This window comes from Macaca fascicularis, chromosome 14 (genome assembly GCF_037993035.2).
Source record: "Macaca fascicularis isolate 582-1 chromosome 14, T2T-MFA8v1.1".
NCBI classification, from domain to species: domain Eukaryota; kingdom Metazoa; phylum Chordata; class Mammalia; order Primates; family Cercopithecidae; genus Macaca; species Macaca fascicularis.
In genome coordinates, this window is record NC_088388.1 from 7980189 (window position 1) to 7991697 (window position 11509).

Sequence of the window (11509 nt, forward strand, 5' to 3'; positions counted from 1 at the left end):
CTGTAGTCTGCAGTGATTCTTGGTTTCCCTCTCAGCTAATTAATCTTACTGACAGGGGAAACTGAGGCAGGGACGCGGGACACGGCGAGGACCTGGGTCTGCACTTAGGCATCCCTTCCCCCCGTTGCCGGCCCCCAAGCGAGCGCTTCCCCCCGCCCTGCTGCCAGCCTTGGTCTCCCCGCGGGCCGGGGGCGGGGGCGGGGCCGGGGGAATCCCAGCTCCATATTAGGACAGGAATCCTCCGGCGGCTGCCGCGGCTGCGGCGGCGGCGGGCGGGGCCTCGCTGCCTCCGCACCGCTCCGGAGGGCTCCCCGCCCTGCCTAGGCGGGCAAGATGGGGGAGCAGCCGAGAAGCAAAGGGACAGCGCTGGACCCTCTATGACCCCTGCACCTACCAGGGACCCTGTATTTTCGCCAGGTTCCCTCCACCGCCTCCACATTTGCGGCGCTAGGGCTGCTGGCTCTGCCTCTCCACCTTCAACTCTCCACTCCCCACCTTCGTTTCTTTTTTCTCTTAGCGTGTTTGTTGGTCGGCTCAGCTTAGTGCCTTGACCCCTGAAGCTTCCCCTTTCCTTCTTCTCCATATCCTGTCACCTTTGCTTTATCCCCACCCCCCACGCCCGCTTTTTTCTCTTTTCACCACAGATTATTGTTCTCTACAGGGGCAAGGAGGTGCCGTTCTTACCCCGGGATTCAATAATGCAAGAAGCAAGTGGGCTAGGGAATGTTCTTATCTGAAATCTCGTTTGATGGAGTAGCTGTGTGCGCATGGAATCGCTTAAGAGGCTGGAAATGAGGCCACTTAAAAATTAGAGGGTGGGACTGGGAATTCCCAGTCACACAGGAAGCATGGAGATTAACTTTGACATCAAAAAGAACAGCTTGGGGCCAGGGAACTCCCCACTCCTCATGGAAAGGGGGGATAGCAACAGAGGTAGAGTGGGAGGAGAGGCAGCTGAGAAGAATTATGTCTTAGAAGAGGGGTACAAGGTGTAGAGACCCTATTCTTGTGTCTTATGCATTTTGGCAGAGGTTGGGGCCATCCTGTGGTCAGTGTCGCAACTGAGGTGGAGGGAATGATGTCCGTGTGTCTGTCTGCCACAGTCTCTAACCCTATTGATCTGGATGACAGAGAGATGATTCCTCCTGGACATGGGTCTGTGTTGCTTCTTTCATCTCAATCTGACCTCTAATGTACCTACCCACCCCTTTCTCAAGCTTCCATTTCAACAACCCTTGATCTTTGGATCCCCTTCCGTATGAAATTCCAGGGGGGTTGTTCCTGTGTTCTTCACCCACTGATGATAAAGCTGCCTGTGAGGCATTCTGAGTGTCCCTCTCCACGATAAGAGGAGTCTACTGGCTGGGTCCCATGGCTTCCAGCAATCTGAGCGAATCTGCAGTGAAGGAATGGGGCGCCGACCGCTGTCCGTGGTGCTGAAAGAGCCACCGGGGAAGTCAGGCTACGATTTGCCGGGGACATCGAAGTAGGGCTTTGGGTACCCACAGGCCTCAGAGTGAGCCTCCCCTTTGACTGTCCCCTTATTTTCTGTGAATGAATATGGGGGTTTTGCAGGGAGCCAAGATTTCTGGGCTCTAGGGGTGAAGTAAGCAAGGGAGGAGAACTGGGCTCAAGGGAAGAGCCCCTGGCTTTTTCCAGAAGAATGGAATGGGAAGAAGCACTTTGGAAGGAAAGAAGGGTCTAGAAAGGGACAAGGGAGGGGGTAGAGAAGGGCTCATCCTAGTTCGCCCACTCTGATTCAAGTTGAGAAGCTCTGTATGCCCCGATGTCTCCTCTCCCTAGGCCAGCTCCCACTCCCCTTGCCTCCCACCTCCGTGAAGCTATTTTTAACCGTGCAGAACCAAAAATAGCTTGGCAGCAGCTTCAGGCCGTGGGAGAGGAGCTATTTATATCACCAGTGACGGTTCCGAAATAGCAAGCAGGAGGAGGGGGGCGGCTGGCACACTAGAGAGCTCCTGGCCGCTGCTAAAAATACTGGCAGTGTGAGTCATCCTGGCCTGGCTGAGTCACCCCACTCTCTCCCCCAAGTGGCAGGCAGCAGCAGCAGAACAAGCTAAGAATTAGAAGCCTGAGATGGGGGAGGCATCAGAGCCTGCTGGCTGTGGGAAAGTGGGCAAGGGAGTGAATTGGGAGAGGGGCTTTGGGGTGAGTGTGTAGAAGGAATGGGAGAGCACAGCCTCTCAGCCAAACCTACTGGGCAAGCGTGCAGCATCTCCAGCTATGCAATACCGTTCAAGGATGCTTGGGCAATTGAAGGAAAAGAGCCAGACTGTGTGTGTGTGTGTGTGTGTGTGTGTGTGTGTGTGTGTGCGTGCGCGCGCGGACACGCCTGTGTTCATTTGACTGAGACTGTGTTTGTGTGTCCTGTGTGTTTGCCTTTAAACCTGTCTGAACGTGGTTGCACGTCTATATCTCTATCTGTTTGCATGTGTCTTTGTAGCTGCAAGTCTGTACCCCTGTATATCTATGTGTTTACCTATGTCTGCATCTATGTCTGTCTTTTTTTTGGTCTCCAACTTCTTATGTTGTGTGCAGTTCTATGTTTGTGCCTGTGTGTATTTATGTCTACAACTTTCCATATGCCTCTCTGTCAGTGTCTGTGTTTGTGTCCATATCTGAGTCTGCTCTGGGTCTTTCAGCATCTGATGGCGTGGTGGGATGTGCATGCATCCCCAGACTCAGTATAGCTTCTGTTGCCCTCTCTGATGTCACCTGTTGGGCTCCTGCACCATCTATATCTTGCTCACCCCTTTCCACCTAGCATATTCTCCTCTTTCCAAGGGCCCCCTAACCATTTACAAAGCTCTCTTGTTGCATGCAATCTCTAGTAAAAACATGGAGGAAAGGAGCCCCACATGACCTCTCCCTTTTCTCTTGAATCATCCTGAATTCTCCCTGGCCTGCAGGAGTAAGTGGTTTTCCATCACTCCATATTTGGAGAGCTGAGAGAAGAGAAGGGCTTTCTTTAGTTCTAAAAAAAAAAAAAAAAAAAAAATCCTGGTGTGGGCACAGGCATGCGTAGCGCGCATGCACACACACACACAGGCGCACATACACATGCACGCACACACACACAACTGAGAGAATGAGAGAGAAAAAAAATCAAGGTCCCTTCTTTACTGAGAAGAGCTCGCATCTGTTGCCATAGCAACCCACCCACTCCTTCCCCGAAAAATCACCAAGAAGAGGTGATGGCATCGAGGAGGGATTGGCTGATTCCTTTCTTTATTATTTTTTCCGAAAAAGGGTTTTTGTAGCAAAAACGGGCCGTGAGTTCCCTTGCCCCTGTCTTGCACAGCTTTATTGGGAACCTGGGGGAGGGGCATCACCCCCCAGCCTTTATCAGAGAAGAGGAGGTGTATCTTTTCCAGAGATTTGGAGGAGGATTATCTCCTGGGAAGGAGTTGAAGGGTAGCTGAGGAATCTGCTTCTTCAGAACAGCATGGAGACTCCTGGCTGCTAGTCTGGAGATATGGAGCAAGGATCTTGACAGAGGGCTGTCAAAGTGTGATCTTGTCTTGCTCTGGACAAATGTGTCTACGAGAAAGAGAAAGGGGGAGGAAGGGAAGGGAAGTTGGGAGAGACAGAAAGAATATGAATGAATGAATCACTGAATGGGGCTTCAGAGAAAATGACAATATGCCAAAGGATGCAAGCTTGCAGTAGTGGTCAGACCAGACAGGTGGGCAAGATGGTCCAAGAAAGATGCATTGATGCAATTGGTGGTGCTGCAAGTCACCAATGAGACCACAGCTGCAACTACTTAACTTGTGGCCACAGGTGAATGTTCCAGAGGAGCACTGACGCCCATTTTTCACAGTTCTATTCCCAGCCTGAGTCTCAAAGGCCTCCTCCAAAGCCTGGCCACCAGCCACTGCAGCCACATCACTCTCTCAAGTGAACTGTAGCTTCCTGCCAAACTACCGGATGGTGGAAAGAAAGGAATTCCTTGTTTCCTCCTGTGCTTGGCTTGCTACAGAAATGGGGTCACTTGGGGCTCGAGCTTGGAAAGGCAGATGAAGAATCTGACCCTGGAGACAGACACCTTCTTTTCTGGCAGGCTGCTGCCACCCTCAGCAGGCAAGGGCATGGCCAGGTGAGGTTGGCATGGGCAGTGGGTGCAAATCCACTTAACATCATGGAGCAGAGGGACAAAAAGACTCCAGATTTGCTCTGGCCTGTTAGATACATTCTCATGACAAATCTGACTGATATCATTATTTTTATTTATATACAGTCTTGTTCTGTCATCTAGACTAGAGTGCAGTGGTCTGATCATAGCTCACTGCCACCTCAAACTCCTGGGCTGAAATGATCCTCTGTGTCAGCCTCTCGAGTAGCTGGGACTACAGGCATAAACTACTACACCCAGATAATTGAAAGTTTTTTTTCTGCCGAGGCTGATCTTGAACTCCTGACCTCAAGCAATCCTCCCACCTTGGCCTCCCAAAGTGCTGGAATAACATATGTGAGCCACGACACCCAGCCTTGACTGATATTATGATGCTCATTTGATAGATGGTGAAACAAAGGCTCTGAGACGGATAATGACTTAATCAAAGTCACACAGCAAGTCTCTGGCAATGCTGAGCCTCACCCCTAGTTCCTGCTCCCAATCCAAGCTTTCTCTCTTGCACCACATGATAGGGCTAGGGTTTACAAACTATGGACTGCAAATCTAGCCTCATCTAGCCTGCTGCCTCCTTTTGTAAATAAAGTTTTATTGGAATACAGTCACATTCATTCATTTACTCATTGTCTATGGCTGTTTTCACATTACAATAGAAGAGCTGAGTAGTTGCAACAGAGACCACATGGTTCAAAAGCCTAAAGAACTTTTTGACCCTTTTTTACTAACTGATCCTTTAGAGAAAAAGTTTGCCATCCTTAGACCAGAGGATGAGTTCACACAACGAATATCTCCACTTGTTTCTCTTTCTCACCCAGAAAGCTCTCTTAACCCAGGGTATACCAAGCTATCATTTCAACTCCCTTTACTGTTCCAAATGCCAGAGAGAAGTAGTGCTCCTGCACAACTTAAAGGAGGAGAGGTGGGAAGCCCAATGGGCCAGGCTTTTTATTGGTTTCCAGCCTCCTTTGTGGCTGTGGAGATGTATCCTCCCCATGCAGGATGACGCTCCACTTCCTGCAACAGGTGTTGGAAAAGGCAATGAGGAGACAGGGTACCCTATTCCATCCCTATTCCAACCCTAGTCTGCAGGACTGCATTTTGGGCAGGGGGTCTCAGGGCTGGTGATTAAGGCATTGTAAGGAAGACAAAATTTATGTATGGGAGGAAAAGGAAGGTATTGTGGGATCTTGGGCCTTCCGAAGCCTCCAGTCTGACCCAGGGGAAGAATCTCTGTATGTCTTCTCAGAGATATTGATTAAATTGCCCAGGATCACACAGCTAGAATGAGATACATCCACAATTGAACCCAGATTTTCCTGACTTCTACTATGTTTTTTTCTAGGTTGTTCTTTTGAATTGGTGGATTTGAAACCAGGGAAAGGTTTTCTAACAGATTCCTAAGCACCTCCCCATCCTGCGTCCACAGCTCCGCGGTCAGTGCAGTGAGAATAGGAAACCCACGCAGAGCTGGCTTGTGCAGTGGCCGTGTTGTCTTCCGCTGCATCTTAGCAGGCTGTTTTCCTTTTCCTGAGGCCTTTTCATTATGCTATCACTCCCTCAATTCTACTTGCACATGAAAGCATTCAGAACATTTTATCTATTTATGGTTATGAAATCAACAAAGCTCATGTAAAGAGGGTGCAGGCTGGCACCCACGCATTGAGACGGCCAGAGCTGGGTGAATGAGCAGAGAGCCAGGAAGGTGAGGGACATCGAACCATGGAGGGGGTGGGAGGGGGAGAGTGGAGCCCAGGTGGGAATAGATGAAACTTTTGTGGGCAATGTCCTGAAGGCAGGGCTGAGAGAAGAGGACGCAAGGAATGCAGTGAGGAGCAAGTCAGAGCAGCCACATTTCAAGAGGGGAAAGAAACCTAATCAACTAAAGCCACTTTTCAAATGCAGAGCAGCGGCCACTTTGTGCCCTGGGGAGACTGGAGGAGGCGGACTTTCCTCACATCCATTTTCATAGTCGTCTCCACCACCACTCCCAACTGGCGAATTCTGGCCCTGCTGGTCCTCCAGTGAAGTCCGGGGACCCCCTCAGTGCCCCCAGCCCCTGTGCTTCCTCGTCACCACACTCTGCACTCTGCGCTGTCCCTGCGTGTTTACTTGGCTGTCTCCCCTACCAGCATCTACACCTGGTCTTCATGTTCCCAGCATCCAGTACAAGGCCTGACATAGGGCAGGGGCTCAGGCGAGTAAGTCATTCATGCAACAAACAGCTGAGGGTGGAATTTGTGCCAGCTTCTGCAGTGACGTGATGGTGCCCACATACAGCTGGTCTCGGCCTCATGGAACCTGCAGGCTGGTGAGAGAGCAAGGGGTCCATCCAGCAACTTCAGTGGGATACTGCCGTCAAAGAGGCATACTGGGAGTTTGGGGAGAGCAAAAGGAGGGATGACCCTGCCTGAGGAGTCGGCACTGGCCTCCCCAAGTAGGTGCATTTGAGTTGAGCTGCTGGTAGCAAGTCAGTGCTGACTGGGCCAGGCTGTGCTGGGTGGGTGGCTGGGTGGACAGAGGAGTGTGGCCTCATAAATGAGACTTGACACGGTGCCAGGTAGCCACAAAAGAAACCACTGTAGCTGAGGTTGTGTTAACAGGGACAGGCAGCAAAAGTGGAGAGAGGGCAGCCTCTGTTAGGGCCAGAAGGTTTGGCTCTAGAACTTATGCTCTGGGTCCAAGCCTAGCCTTGAGCACAGCAGCCAATGAGGAAGGGCCAACTGCACCTGAGGCTGTGAGGCAGGGCCCAGGGCATCCCCCAGGCCTGACTCTAGTAAGCCCTCCAGCTTGTCTGGCCTCATGCACCCCCTTGCCTCTCTTCCAGCTACATAAGCCTTCTTCCAGTCCCTGGCCTGCCACTCTCCTGGCCACCACAGTGCCTTTGCACATGCTGTTCCCTCCCCTGGGGTGCCGCTGCCTCTCTCCTCTGCCGAGTTCTTCCTATTTTCCCCTGTTAGTTCAGCCCAAATATCATCTCCTCTGGAAAGCCTTCCCTGACCTTCCCGATGAGGCCAAATCCTCAGCTACAGGTTCGCAGGCACCCCAGGCCTCTGTTGGCACTTGGCGAAATGGCGATTTAATACTTTATTTTGGTGAGGAATTTATTGCCTCTTCTCCACTAGACTGTGGTCACCATGGCGGGGACCGTGACTGCTTTGCCCACTGTTAATTCCAGTGTGGAGTAAAGTGCTTCATAAACATTTGTAAGAAATGTTTAAAAGATGGAAGGAATGGAGAGATGTTCCTCAGAGAAGAGGAAGCTTGAGGGGTGGTGTGGCATTTGCAGACGTTTGAAGGACCATCAAGAGGCGGTGGGAGAGACATGGTCCGCGTGGAAAGGCCAGCGGGCAGGGATGTACCTGGGGCAGGAGGGGGTGGCAGGGGGAGGAGAATCTGGGCTGAGTCCTGCCTCCTCCACAGATTGCTTCTGTGATATTGGTCAGTTAAGTGACTTAACATTTTGTGCCTCAGTTTACCAATTTGTTAAATACAGAAGTGGGGAGAATGATGGCACCTCTATCAAGGGACTTATGTGAGCATTAAAGGAGTTAAGTAGTTAAAACACTCAGAAAATGCCTGATGCATAAAAGGAGCACAAGAAATGCTCAATGGCAGAATGTTGGTCGTTATCTTAACTTTATGAAAAATATAATTTTGAACAAGGCTATGCAGAGACTGCACGGGCTGGTTCAGGAGGCAGCACATGTACTGGCATTGCAAGTGTAGAAATAGCCTGGGTATCCACTAGCAGCTTTGGTCCAGGCCAGGTGTGAGAGCACAAGATGGAGTAAGCCAGGCTGGGGCTGTAGCCTGGAAAAGTCAAGGGATATACTCAAAGTGCCCCTCAGGGCTCTGGCTCAGGCCCCAGCAAGCTTCTTCCCTGGGCAGCAGCTCCCCCTTCACTGCTCACCAAGCCAGGGATGGAGCGCCTGGGCTAGGCCCAACACACCCCTCTGGTGCTCAGTAGCCCAGCTCCCCTTGCCATTCTTCTGGAAGCCGACCTGACCATGTTCTTCCCAGCTTAAGACCCTTGTGGCTTCCATTATCTCTGATTACTAAAAACTCCTCCAGGCTGGCACCTCCTTTCTTCCCCTTTCACCCACAGGTGCCTCGGCCTCCAGAGGCTCCAGCTCCAAGTCTCTCCTTGTTACTAACAGGGCACAGCTCGTAACATGGGAGTTTACAGATGTGGCACCTACTCATACCTTGTGTACCTGATGAGCGTATTAATTCATGAAAACCTCACAGCAGCCCTATGACATGCCTGCCATCATTACTCCCACAGGCCCTGGGCCAGCAGAGAGGGAGTCTGCAGGGAACAGTCCAGGGCGTCCCAGGAAAGACTGATGGGGTTTAAGGCTCCAGTGGTCAGAGAGGGTCAGGGACTGGGCCTAGGGGCAACAAAGAAGAGACCCCCACGAGCTGGGAGAATGGTGCTCTCCATGCCTGGGAATGCGGGAACCACAGGGAGTTGGGTGAACCATGGTGAGCAGGGGAGAGTGACCTTTACGGTTGAGGATGGAGCAGCTTCTGAAGCCAAGAAGGGCTGAGCACTGGTGGGAGGGGAGGAGCACTAGGAAGCTTTGGCGGAAAGGACCAACAGGTTGAAGGGAAAACCCCTGAATTGCCAGCCCTGACAGGCTGTTAGTTCGGAGAGTCTTCTGCAAAAGGAGTCCAAGGTCCAGGAAGAAGAAGAGGTGAGCTCAGTCTAGATGTCAGTGGATTGTGTTTGGTGCAGGGGAATAGTTCTGAACAGGAGCAGCGGAAGATGCAGATTCTGTTCCCAGCTCTGCCACTAGCCTGCTGGGGGTGTTCTGCAAACCTCTCCCCCTCACTGGGCCTCAGTTTTTGCATTTGCAAAATAGCAGTGGGTCAGACCCCTTAGCCTCAAAGGGCCCTCCCAACCTCTGGTACTTGAGCATCTCTGAGCCTGCTGGGCCACCTGTCCCAGTGCCTCTTGGGCTTTGGAAGTTGAATGCTGCAACCCCAAGCCCCAGTTTCAGGTGGGGATGAGCCCATTGCCCAATGCTAGGGTCCGAGTGGGCCTGAAGGCTCCCAGAGGACCACGTCCTCAGCCCTGGATGGGCAGGGACCCTGGAGACCTGGCCTGTGTGGACACAGGGGAATAAGTACTGGGACTGAGCCTGTAGTTTTGCTTCTTCCACCTAACCCATTGGGGGTCATTCTCACAGCTTGGTGCTAGGTACACCAGGGAACTCACCATTGGAGGGATCCGATGGGTTCCAAGGTGCACAAAACAGACTCCCAGATCATCCTCAGGTGGTCTACACAGCCTGTGGCTAAAGCAACTGCTGTCTCCAGCACTTCTTAGCTTCAGTCTGGTGAGAGGAGGAAAGTTCCCTCGGCAGTGTCTTACAGGTGGCCACAGAGGGCCCCCACAGCCTGGCCAAAATGCTCAATTTCAGAAAGTCCCAGACTCATAATTGGAGTGAGGGCCCTTGAAAGATGGTCTTGGATGACTGAGGCCTAATGCAGAGAGTGGAGTGACCCAAGTGACTCACGGCCAGCACTTGGTGGAGGTGAACCCAGACTAGGTCCTTGGTTTGTGGTGCAGTGGCCATGCGGGCCTCCCACAGGCTGGCCTCTGGGGTCCAGGTGCTGAGAAGCCTGGGCCAGGAGGCGGAGCTCCAGGTCCTAGTCTTAGCGGCACCCTGACTTGCTGTGTGACCTTGGCAAATTGTGTCTGTCTGAGAGCCGCCTGAGTCTTCCCCTCTGCACTGAGGGCTTGGCGCTGGGGGTGGACGCTCCATTGTAGCACCATTCAGGGTCCCAGGGCTAGCTGTAGCAGAGCAGAAACTTCTCTCCTCGCCACCCTTGGAGCCCTCAAGTGCTGCTTGTGTGTTCTTCTCCACCTCTGGGTCCCCCATCCCAGTCCAGAGAGGGGCCCAGAGATGTCTGGAATCTGCAGCTTCTTGAGAATACGTCAGGCACTTCCCAGCTGTCGTCCCAGGTCCCCGTCAAACGCCTCCAGGAAGTGCTGCAGGGAGAGGGCAGAAGTCAACAGGACCAGGCAGGGGTTCCAAAGGGCTGGGTCCACTTGACTCTGGGGAGCCCTGCCAGACCCCTGCAGGCCACACCTACATCCAGAAGCAAACTGGTCCTTGTAGGCAGTCTGGGGAAAGGTTTGGTTCCAGAAAGTTCCAGAGCTGGTGGCTACAGGAATCCTTCAATGCAGGCGATGTTTGCAAGCAGCAGCAACCTGGTTGGTCTGTCGTGGAGTGGTGTCCAGAAGCTTCTCTAAAAACCCCGCCCAGGTCCAGACTGTGCTGGGGAAGGAGAGGCAGTTGGTGTCATGACAAAGGTGTCCAGCCCCTCTGCTTGGTGCAGGGCAGAGGCTGGGGACTGGCACACGGGGCTGGCTAAGCTCAACCATAAGGAATGGCCTGACCTCTGGCCAGGAGGTCAGCGGCCGTGGGCTCTAGCCCATGCTCTCCCTCCAGGAACTAGTCAATCACTACTTTTCTCTGGGCCTCAGTTTACCTTCCAGTTTAAGGAGGAGGTTGGAGCAACTGGTAAGGGGCTTTCCTGGGATCCTAACTCTGCTCCAGGCTGAGCACAGGGAGAAAAAGGTTAAGGGGCCGGGGGGCCTGGAGGGAGGCAAAGGTCTCCAGGGTCCCATGGTGGCCCCAAGGGTAGTGAAGTCCTCACCTGGTGTTTTCACCCTGTGGCCTTGTCCAGAGAGGATCCCCGAAGGCGCTAGGCCTGGCATCTCGTTTCTTTCCAAGGTTTGGACAGAAGTCTCCCCTGTTGGAGGAGGGGGGCGGGGGCGAGGGGCAAGGGCAGGACCTCCCTTTTCCCTGGTTGAAATGTCCCCATAGAGGGTGGGGGGCGCTAAGATGGGGGTAGTGGGGGCGTGCGGCGCCGGGGACTCCCCGGGCCCCGGCCCCGCGAAGGGCTCGCGGCTCGGGGGCGGGGGCAGCTCCCAGGCTCTGGTGGAGCCGCCACTCCGCCAGTTGCCTTAAAAAGGCGCCAGCGCGCGCGCATCAGCAGAAGGGCTGCGGCTCTCTTCCAAATTAGGCAAGAATTGGGAGGCCGCGGGAGACGAGCTGCGAGAAGAGCGCGGACGTCACCCGGGGCCTCCCTCTCCCTCCCGCTCCTCGCGCCTGCATCACGTCCCCATGGCAACGGCGTGCCGCGGCGGCGATGAATGAGCCACTGCGAGGACAGGCGCGCGCCAAGATGCGCGCCCCCTCCGCCAGGCGTCACGGCCCCGCGGCTGCCCAGGGGAAGGGGGCGCAGCCCGGCGCCCAGAGGAGGAGATGCCCCACTCAGATTCACAAAAGCCCAGGACCCATTCATTCCCAGCTGATCTTGTTGTGTCCCGGGAGCCCGGAG

General features: G+C 53.6%; 1 long non-coding RNA gene across 1 annotated transcript; it reads right to left on the reverse strand.

Moving 5' to 3' along the window:
• Nucleotides 1–3229: 3229 nt before the first annotated feature.
• Nucleotides 3230–11134, reverse strand: LOC102130771 (uncharacterized). The gene is made up of 4 exons (XR_012423044.1): nucleotides 10823–11134; nucleotides 10256–10440; nucleotides 9375–10151; nucleotides 3230–3558 (listed from the first exon to the last, which is right to left on the reverse strand). It is a non-coding gene; the product is annotated as an uncharacterized lncRNA (long non-coding RNA).
• Nucleotides 11135–11509: the final 375 nt, after the last annotated feature.